Raw genomic sequence first — 11,649 nt, 5'->3', positions numbered from 1 at the left:
AGTTGTGTAATGGTACGTGGTATGGGTTTTGTTCCATTCTCTTCTCCTTTACATAAAGTTACCCTAAAATGTGGTCTGGTAGAGGGTGATGTAGATGTTGGGGTTAGACCCCAGTTGCCAGTAGAGGGAGTCCACATGATTTTGGGGAATGACTTGGCAGGTAGTAAGGTGTGGGCAGATGGCAAACTAAACATCTTTACGAAGCACCCTTGCTGGGGACACTGAAGGTTATCTCCAGATCGCAACTGTGTCTCCTGAGGTATTTCCAGTTTGTGCTGTTACCCGCGCTGTTTCTCGTAATAAGGTTGAGAGTAAGCCAGAAAGTCTTGTGTTGCCAGTCAAACTCCAGACAGAACAGTTGACTAGTTCTAGAGATTAATTGATGGCTGAGCAAAAGGCCGATACTACTTTGGATGATCTGTTTGATAAAGTTGTTCCTGATTCAGTGGTGAGGAAGAGTGCTCAGTGTTATTTTCTTCTTGATGGGCTGTTGGTTAGGAAATGGGTTCCACACTATGATCAGGGTCTAGGAGAACCAGTCTTTCAAATAGTTGTACCTACTACTTTGCCAAATAAAGTGTTGCAAACTTCACATGGTGATGTGGCAGGTCATATGGGTGTTCGTAAAACTTATGATCGCATACTCCGTTATTTTTTCTGGCCACGTTTAAAGCGGGATGTAGCTCAGTTTATTAAAACTTGTCATACATGTCAGCACACAAGCAAGCCAAACCAGGTTGTAAAGCCAGCACCTTTGTATCCAATACCAGCCGTAGGGCAACATTTTGAGCATCTTATTATCAATTGTGTTGGGCCTTTACCACAGTCCAAGTCAGGTCATAGCTACTTATTAACTGTTATGTGTCAAGCAACTAGATAGCCGGCAGCTTTTTCCTTGCGTACCATAACTTCAAAATCATTAGTTAAAGCGTTAACTCAATTTATTTCAACATTTGGGATTCCAAAAATCATCCAGTCAGATCAGGGGTCTAACTTTACCTCCCATTTATTTGCTCAGGTTCTCAAACAGCTTAAAGTTAAACACAATAAGTCTACTGCGTTCCATGCCCAGAGTCAGGGAGCTTTGGAACATTTTCATCAAACTTTAAAATCCTTGCTTCGTGCATACTGTACAGAACTGTCTGCAGATTGGGAGGAGGGGTTACCTTGGCTGTTACTAGCTGCTCGTGAAGTAGTGCAGGAAAGCACAGGGTTTAGCCCAAATTACTTAGTGTTTGGTCATAAGTTGCGTGGGCCTTTAGCGGTGCTGCAGGATGGTTGTTTGCCTGAGGAACCACCTCAGAACCTTATTGACTATGTAAATGGTTTTAGGTTGAAGTTGCATAGGGCTGGTAAACTGGCGAAAGGAAAAACTAAAATGTTCTCAACAGAAAATTAAACTGAAATATGACGGACAGGCTGAGCTGCGTGAGTTTAGTCCCAGTGATCGTGTACTTGCTCTTCTGCCTCTTGTAAGTTCACCTTTTCAGGCAAAATACTGTGGCCCTTTCACTGTGTTGTGCAAAATTGTCTGATTTGAACTATCTTATTGAAACCCCTCGTCATAGGAAGTCCTCTAAATTATGCCATGTGAACCTGTTAAAATGTTATCACTCCCGTGATCTAAGCAAAGTGGAAGGCACTCCAGCGGTGAGGTCAGCGTTGACTGCTGCTCCAGTCACTGCATCTTGTGGCTTTAACTTTGTGGAGGGGGGAGAAGAGGAGGTAGTTAGGGTTTCGGAAGAGGTCTTACAAGGTCGGTTGAAAAACTCCCAGACTTTGCAAAACCTTGGTGTTTTGGTAGATCATTTAGACTCTGAGAAACGTGATGAATTGGTAGTTCTTATTAGAAGCTACCCTGTTTTGTTTTCTGACACTATCGAAAACCCATTTAATTGAGCATGACATAGACATCGGAGATGCTAAGCCTATCAAACAGAGATCTTATCGTGTATCTCAGGAGAAGAGACTGCAATTGGAAACGAGGTGCAGTATATGTTGGACAATGGTATTGCGGAGCCATGTTGTTCAAATTGGGCTTCACCCTGTCTTCTGGTCAAAAAGTCTGATTCCACTTTCAGACCTTGCACTGATTATAGGAAAGTTAACAATGTTACTAAAGCAGACCTTTACCCTCTCCCTAGGATGGAGGACTGTATTGATCAAGTTGGGTCAGCAAAGTATGTTAGCAAATTTGATCTTTTAAAGGGATATTGGCAAGTACCCCTTACCAAAAGAGCTTGTGAGATTGCTGCCTTTATAACTCCATCTGGTTTGTTCTCTTATACAGTGATGCCTTTCGGCTTGCGGAATGCTCCAGCCACCTTCCAGAGGCTGATGAATTGGGTGGTCTCAGGTCTGGAAGGGTGTGCCGTGTACTTGGATGACGTGGTCGTCTACTCAGACTCCTGGGAGGAGCATGTCTGGAGAGTGCAAGCCCTGTTCGAAAGACTGGTGTGGGCCAGGTTGACTATTAATTTGAAAAAGTGTGAGTTTGCCAAAGCTACAGTCGCATATCTAGGCAAGGTTGTTAGTCAGGGTGTTGTCTGTCCCGTGGAAGCCAAGGTCCAGGCTGTGAAGCAGTTCCCACAGCCCTCCACAAAGAAAGAACTGATGCGCTTCCTGGGAATGGCGGCGTACTACCGTGCTTTCTGTAAAAAGGTTCGGTAGTAGTGTCCCCACTGACCAATCTGTTGAAGGCCAAGGCTGAATTTATCTGGTCCACCCAGTGTCAAGAGGCATTTGATGCAGTTAAGGCTCTTTTGTGTTTGGCCCCCGTGTTGGCAGCACCAAATTTTGGGAAACCTTTCAAATTGCAGGTAGACGCCAGTCAAATCGGTGCTGGGGCTGTGCTTCTCCAGGAAAATGATGACAATGTTGAGTGTCCAGTCAGTTTCTTTTCCCGGAAATGTAATAAGTATCAGAAAAACTATTCTGTAATTGAGAAGGAGGCTTTAGGTCTCATTTGGGCTTTACAGCACTTCGAAGTCTGTTGGTTCTGGTTTGACCCCTTTAACTGTGTTCACTGACCACAACCCACTTCTTTTTCTGAAGTCCCTGCAAAATCCCAACCAGCGCCTGATGCGTTGGGCTTTGTTCTTGCAACCATTCAACCTCGATATTAGACACATTAGTGGTAAGGATAATATCATTGCTGATGCTCTGTCCCGTGCTCCTTTAGCCTAGTTTGTATTTTCTCTCTGCTGACCCCTGCGGGCTGTCTGCGCCTCTTTACTCTTAAATTGCTCCCCAGGTACCAGGGCTGCTGAGTTTGAGGGGGGACAGTCAGCTAGGGGACACGGGGCTACTGCTAGGAGCCGGAGCTGGTATCCGTTTTTATGTTTTTTGGGGGGAATTTTGGATTGTTTTAACCTGTTAGGGACAGACGTTCCGCTAGCAGAACGCCTCACCAATATCCAATGGTATAGAGTGGCGCGAATTACAAATACCTCAAATGCTATAACTTCAATTTCTCAAACATATGACTATTTTACACCATTTTAAAGACAAGACTCTCCTTTATCTAACCACATTGTCTGATTTCAAAAAGGCTTTACAACGAAAGCAAAACATTAGATTATGTCAGGAGAGTACCCTCCCAAAAATAATCACACAGCCATTTTCAAAGCAAGCATATATGTCACAAAAACCAAAACCACAGCTAAATGCAGCACTAACCTTTGACGATCTTCATCAGATGACACTCCTAAGACATTATGTTATACAATACATGCATGTTAAAGTTAATAGTTTTTGGTTTACAATAAAGAACCTTTTGATTGGCCTATACCTGTTGTTCATGTCCCCTCATTTTTTGCCACAGGCTATGAGCCGGCCTGTGACAACAGCCTCAACCATGACCAGCCTCGACAACATCTGGAAACAATGCACCGTCTGAAAACCGTCTGAAAACAAAACTCGGCATTTACAATAGCATGGTGATCTGCAACCTGATGTACGAATCAGAGTCATGGACTCTCACCTTGAACCTCACACGTTGCATGGACGCCTTTGACTGCAAGTGCCTTCACAGAGTACTGGGTAGTCCATGGCATGACTATATCCCAAACTCTATAATACCAACCACCTGTATCCACCCTGGTTAGAGTCTCCCGTCTCCGCTGTTTGGCCACATGGCCAGATCTAATCCACCTTTGGAGCCTTCCCTTATCCTCAAGGAGCCATCCCCCAACTGGGCCAAAGAGCCAAAGATGGTCCTACCAGTTGGATGACAACCTACACAACCTCTGACTCAGCACCACTTCAGCCTGGGACCTGGCCCACAATAGGATGGTGTGGAGATCCATATGTCGATTATTTATTTTTTATTTTATTTTATTTATTTTTTAAATTTTATTTCAAGTCGATGCAATCTGGTATGAGGTATCTGGAGATTTTATTGACATCAGAGTTAAATAAGATAGAATAGAATAACTTTTTATTTTTCCCGCAAAATGTGGTTCAGTAAATAATATTAACACAGTACCTGCTACTAGGCTGAACTTGGTTACACCAATAACAAGAGGATAGGGCGATAATAACACAAAATAACACAACATAAAAACAAAGTAAAACAAACAGTGCTTGTGCCATGTTGGCTGGTATTGGCATCCTCGTTGGTATGTAGCTGGCTGAGGTTATATATTGTGTTAAAAGACTTTGTGCAGCCTAGAATTAGCCGTTCGAGTGAATAGTTTGTGCTCATTATTGTGGATTACTACTCGTAATACAAAGGATTACTATTGTTGGTTTTGGAGGATGCCATGAACTTCGATCTATTCTAAGGAAAACTGTAGAGAGATTCTCTAACAGGCCGGATTTCCCTCTACAATAATTCCACAATAATGAGGAAAATGATTCACTTGAATAGTTAATTCTAGGCAGCACAAAGGTTTTTATGTTACAAAATACTTTTAAAAGTTAATGACGTGGAAATTTGAAAATTGTAGCAAAGGTATTTACAATGTGAGAGAGATATAAAATATTGGACAAAATGTCAGAGAAGCCAAGGGAAAAGGTATCCAGTTGAAAGTTTTCATAAATGTGATTTTACTCTCCTTAGATAAAAATCCAATTTAGGATGGGTTTGTCACATGATGATGTGTGTTGGCAATGTAGGATAGAAAAAGGAACCCTCCTACATGCACTGTGGGAAGGCCGGGTGGTGCACCCCTTATGGGACAAAGCCTAGCAGTGCGTAGAGTACGGCCTTGGAGTTCCTATTCCTAGATCACCCAGGTCTCTATTCAGTCTGTAGCGCTGAAGATCCGTGCAGCAGCGCAATATACATCTAAAGTCAATGTTCGTGAGTTCACCGAGACTGCATTACTTTTACATTTCAATCACGTTATAGCCTGCAACTTCTGCAATACGTATTGAATTGAATCCCTAGACTGTCTGTTGAGTGACAAGTCCGAAGTAAGAGGGATTAACCAGACAGAATTTAAGAAACACAACCAAAATAATCTGCAAATGCATGCAACAAGTTTGTAGAGTCACAAGCTTGATGTAGTCATTGCATGCTAGGAATATGGGCCCAAATACTAAACTTTTGACTAAATTGAATACGCTATAAGGGAATTTGTCTAAATACTGATGACACCTTCAAATGGGAGGACTAAATACATAAAGTGCTTTCATTTCGAAAGAGTAAAACAGGTATGAATGAAAATACCCTCAAATAAAAGGTGACATTCGGTTCTGTCGCCTCATATAAAGCATTGATCTCAAATCCAGAATGCTGGAGTATAGAGCCAAATTAAACACAATAGCTTCATTGTCTAAATTCCTACTATGTACTATAAGGGAATTTGAGAACTTGGAGAAACTATGGATATTGTACACTTTTCTAGATGATAATGTGCATTAACATTTTATATAGATGTGTTCTCTGAGATGAGTTAAATGTGAGGGAGAAGGTACTTTTTATGTTTTCCTCAAACTGGTTATCATGCTTTTCTAATAGTCTCATGTGAAAGTAAACACAAAATAGTTTTATGATTGTGTTTGTTATAAAACAATTCAACACAGCCAACAAATGTTTCTGTTTGGGGTTACAGTGAAGATGTTCCATAGTTGCTGTAATACTTGTTCAAAGCATAATACTTATGTTGAGTAAAGCGTGTTGTATGGGCACATATTTGGAGAACTGTATTGAAATGGAACAATCAGCATAGATTAGCTTTTGACTTCAGTTGATCAGATTTGTATTGCGATTATTAGAGGTCGCACAGCCTTGATGTTTTGAAGCAAATGTCATTATAATAATTCTACCAGCGGAATGATCTTGAGTCCATCGGAAGTGAGACCACAGGTATCCAACTGTTTCTATTGGGGGGAAAGGAGAAAAAAAATTGATTATTTAAGCATACACATAAAGCTATGTCCAGTGTGATAAATCCTCCCACCCTCAATTTCACAATTCTTACATTGTTATTAAGCTCTAGATATATTAGAGCTATGTTAGCTCTGGGGAAGAGGCATCCAAGGGGGTGGAACGAGGAGGTTTGATCCGGTCACGCAGCCTTGGCCTAGATTTTAATCATCCAAACCCAAGTACAGTAAATTGTTCAGTGTGGCAGTACTCACAGCAGCCTTACAGCCTGTTCAGCCTGTCAATGTTGTTCTTACTCATCTGAGTGGCCTCGCCGAAAGACACGTTGTTGTTGTCGGGGAAGGGCTCCATGGTGGGGCGGTTGTTCTTGGAGAAGGCATACCTGTAACCACACCAAATCACAATGCAACACAGTTTAGGCTTACTCAACAATGGCACTGCTGAAGCTACAGTATATCTTGGCCTGAATGAAAGGACACTGAGGAGGGGATGGAACGTTACGTATAATAGGAGTCCATTCCAGAAATATTTCTAATTATTAGAAAGACATCACATAGCTGACCTCTCGTACTGCATGACAGAGTCGTAGTCATAGGGAGTTCCTTGGTTCAGGGTGGCGATCTTGTCGAAGTTGTACTTCATGTTCATAGAGCGGATAGGCTGTGTTTCACCCCACTTTAACAGCATGATCAATCAGTTACAATATTAAATAGAAATTAAAAAACAATAGATAACGGAAATGAACAACTCTATATCCTGTTGAGGTGTAGGGGGCAGTATTTTCACGGCCGGATGAAAAACGTACCCAAATTAAACTGGTTACTACTCTGGCCCAGAAACTAGAATATGCATATTATTAGTAGATTTGGATAGAAAACACTCTGACGTTTCTAAAACTGTTTGAATGCTGTCTGTGAGTATAACAGAACTCATATGGCAGGCAAAAACCTGAAAAAATCCAACCAGGAAGTGGAAAGTCTGAGAATTGTAGTTTTTGTTTTGATTCTCTATTGAAACTACAGTTTCTGTGGGGTCACGTTGCACTTCCTAAGGCTTCCATTGGCTGTCAACAGCCTTCAGAAAGTTCTTTCATCATTCTCCTGTCACTGGGCAGATAATAGGAGCTCAGTCAATCAGTGGACTGGCTGTGGACAAAGGGATTGGATATGCGCGATCCCACGAGCGCGCCGTTCCTTCTTTTTCTTCTTGAATGAATATGCTATTGTCCGGTTGGAATATTGTCGCAATTTTACATAAAAAATACCATAAAGATTGATTTTAAACAACGTTTGACATGCTTCTAAGTGCGGTAATGGAACATTTTGACTTTTCGTCTCTGGTACCGCGCTCGCGCGTTATGCCTTTGGATAGTGCTCTGAACGCACAAACAAAACGGAGGTATTTGGACATAAATATGGATTATTTCGAACAAAAACAAAATTTCTTGTGGAAGTAGCAGTCCTGGGAGTGCATTCTGATGAAAATCAGCAAAGGTAAGAGAATATTTATAATACTAATCCTGAGATTAGGTGACATCGAACTTGGCGGGTGTCTGTATAGCTTGCTGTGATGGCACTCTGTGATGGTACTCAGAATATTGAAAAATGTGCTTTCTCCGTAAAGCTATTTTAAAATATGACACAGCGGTTGCATCCAGGAGTAGTCTATCTATAATTCTTTAAATAATTGTTATATATTTTGTCAACGTTTATAATGACTATTTTTGTAAATTGATGTGCGAAGCTCTGACGAAGGCCGTTAGGCCGATACGTAAGCTTATTAAATATCAGTGATACTATCAAGAACAGTGTGCGGTTTCCTTTTTTTCCTTCATCCTGTTTCGACTGTTGCCATGCACCTGCAACAAGATGGCTCAGATGTGCGAGTGCCTTTTGAATCTTGTAAATTGATGTGCACATTCACCGGACGTTTTGGTGGGAATACATTTTCTGAACATCACGAGCCAATGTAAAATGCTGTTGTTGGATATAAATATGAACTTTATCGAACAAAACATACATGTATTGTGTAACATAATGTCCTAGGAGTGTCATCTGATGAAGATCGTCAAAGGTTAGTGCTTCATTTAGCTGTGTTTTGGGTTTTATTGACACGTCCTTGCTTGGAAAATGGCTGTGTGATTATTTTTGTCTATGTACTCTCCTAACATAATCTAATGTTTTGCTTTCGCTGTAAAGCCTTTTTGAAATCGGACAATGTGGTTACATCAAGGAGAAGTGTATGTTTGAGAAAGTTGAATTATGACAATTAGTTTTTTTGAATTTGCCGCCCTAATATTTCACTGGCTGTGTCCCGCAGGTGGGACGCTAGCATCCCACGTAGCCCATAGAAGTTATCTATAGATGACTCAACAGCTCATAAAACAAAAAGCAGGTTGGCTGACAAGTATTATGCAGCCCCCAAAATATACAATTTAACAAATCCATTGTCTTTTGTTAGAATTAGCAGTTAGAGAGAGAGGCAGTTTCTTATCATGTAAAGTGAAAGTAAATTAAAGGCAAACAGGATAAATGCATGGTATCGACCATCAATTATGTTCTCCCAGTAGACGTGGATGTGGTTGTCACGGTCGCTGCGGGTCTGCTCATGGTTAAAGCCCAGGGCATGGAGCTCATGCTGGACGGTGCTGTGGTACAAGCAGCCCTGACCGGCCAGAGACACAGTCTGGGCATTACCCTGACGGCCAACATAGGAGTAGCATCTGGGGAGAAGAGCAGAGCAGAGGGTCAAGGTGCACCAATCCAATGCCAGAAATAGGGCCTATCCTAATCATCTACTTCATTGTAAGGGTTTTAGGAAACCTCAGGGTAATGGGTTCATAAGATATAAAAGTGGTGGGGGTGGGGATCACCTGACAGTGCAGGTTTGCAAAAACAAATATTGCATGGATTATGATCCTCAAAGGGAAATTCAATTACATATGTATTGATGTGATATTCGAATTGTTTAATCATGTTATTGAAATGTATGCTCACCCGCTGCGAGACTCAATGCTGAGGTAGTCCCTCTCGTTCTGGCGCTGAAAGAAGCAGACGCAGGTGGTTTCGGCGAAGCAGTCAAGACCACGCTGGATGATGGCGATCTCACGAGATGCTGTTATAGAGATCAAATTAACAACAAGAGATAGGGAAATGTGTCACGTCCTGACCAGTGTAAGAGGTCATTTTCTATAGTAGATGGGTCAGGGCGTGACAAGGGGGTGTGTGTTTGACAGTCTGTGTTGTTATTTCTATGTTATGGATTCTAGGTTTTCTGTTTCTATGTCGGGTGTTGTTTGGGGTTGATCTCCAATTGGAGGCAGCTGTTTCTTGTTGCCTCTGATTGGAGATCGTATTTAGGTAGGGGATTTTCTTATTGTATGCTGTGGGTTGTTAATTGTGAGTAGTGTGTTTTCCTGCTCTGCGTCACGGCTTTATTGTTTTGTATTTTTCAAGTTTATTGTATATGGCATTCGGTTTCACGATTCAATAAAAGATGTGGAACTACGATCATGCTGCGTATTGGTCCGATCCTTCAGAAAGCCCTGACAAAATGATTGTAGTGAAATTATTGTATTGCTTGTACAATATCTCAACATACAAAAGCGAACACTTACAGAAGTGTTGGCAATGACGTAGGGCACCTAGATTCTTCCATCACTGTACTTTTGCCAAAGACCCAGTGGCAGTGCAGGGGTTAGCGTTCTTCTTCAGAGGGCATGGCAATGTCACCCATCAGAGTAGGCTCATCGGCCTCGGGGGCTTGGGTAAAGAACATGGAGAACAGGTTACTCTGGGTGCTAGACCCAAATAATGAATCTGCATTCTCTTTATTCCTTGAGCATTGAACCAATTTACTGAGGTCCCTGTCGGCTCTGGTCAGCAGCTCACCAACAGAGAGCTCAGTAGAGGTGTCTTCTTCCACAACATTCTCTGTAAGAAAGAACATTGGATCCGTTAAGTCTGCTAAATCATGACATGACATTGTTTTTATTATTTATATGCTTGGTAATGTGATAGTGCCAAAACAGTTTTTTCTCACCTTCAAACTTTGGATGACAGCGTGAAAAAATACAGACAATGACAAAGGAGAATACATATAAAATTAAGAGAGTATATTTACTCATGAAGAACACAATACATGAATATACATTGAGCTCCAAAAGTATTGGGACAGTGACACATTTGTTGTTGTTTTGTACTCTGTACTCCAGCATTTTGGATTTGAAATTATACAATGACTATGTGGTTAAAGTGCAGACTGTCAGCTTTCATTTGAGGGTATTTTCATCTATGTCACAAATAGTATACCCCCAAGACATGCTAACTTCTCACCATTACAATAATGGGAGGCTAGCATTTTTGGGGGGGGTATGAAATTATTCACGATTCATTCAGGATTATCTGTAATCATGGTAGCATTGACATTAATGTAGAAGTGTTTAGAAACATATTATATTCTTATTTACAATAAAAGTGACTCCAAAAGGACACAAAACATGATTTACCATTCATTTCTATTGGGCACAAAATAATCTGAAACACAACCAAAACAAACAGCAAATGCATCCAACAAATGTGTAGTCACACGCTTCAGTGTGCTAGGAATATTGGACCAAATACTTCACTTTTTACTACTTTAATACACATAATACACGTTTTGACAAAAAGTGCTCTAATTTCTAAACGGTTCCCGATATGGATGAAAATACCCGAAAATTAAAGCTGACAGTCTGCACGCTAACATTTTTTACATTTACATTTTAGCAGACACTCTTATCCAGAGCGACTTACAGTAGTGAATGCATACATTTCTTTTTTCCGTACTGGTCCCCCGTGGGAATCGAACCCACAACCCTGGCGTTGCAAACACCATGCTCTACCAACTGAGCCACACGGTTACCCACATTGCATACACTTTTTATCATTTCAAATTCAAAATGCTGGAGTATATAGCCCAAACTCTAATACCTTTGGAGCTCACTTTATTTATTGTGTGAAGTATTTTTAAGGTCCCAATGTTACTGGGGTATCAGTAGGTTCCAGTCTTACTTTGAATATGCGTTGACTGTTCGATTGAGTTTAGCAAAGCAGAAATCTTATGGCATGGTAGCTTCGTATCCTGTGTCACTCACCTCAGTCAGTTCCTCAACCCAGGCAGACACCAGCATCAGGGTCAGGAGACCCACAGTGAACTTGAACACAAACATGGCAGCAAAAGGACTGTAGGATAAATACAACCATATAGGGAAAATCATTAAAACCAGCCATTGTGTTTGTCATTGAAGCTCACACACATACAATATGAACACTGAG

General features: G+C 41.2%; 1 pseudogene; it reads right to left on the bottom strand.

Annotated features, from left to right (window-relative positions):
• Window positions 1–6,481: 6,481 nt before the first annotated feature.
• On the bottom strand, window positions 6,482–10,347 carry LOC115202689 (high choriolytic enzyme 1-like; annotated as a pseudogene).
• Between the last annotated feature and the right edge of the window lie 1,302 nt (window positions 10,348–11,649).

The sequence above is a fragment of the Salmo trutta genome, chromosome 12, assembly GCF_901001165.1.
Source record: "Salmo trutta chromosome 12, fSalTru1.1, whole genome shotgun sequence".
Lineage (NCBI taxonomy): Eukaryota > Metazoa > Chordata > Actinopteri > Salmoniformes > Salmonidae > Salmo > Salmo trutta.
This window is presented reverse-complemented; position numbering and strand designations above follow the sequence as displayed.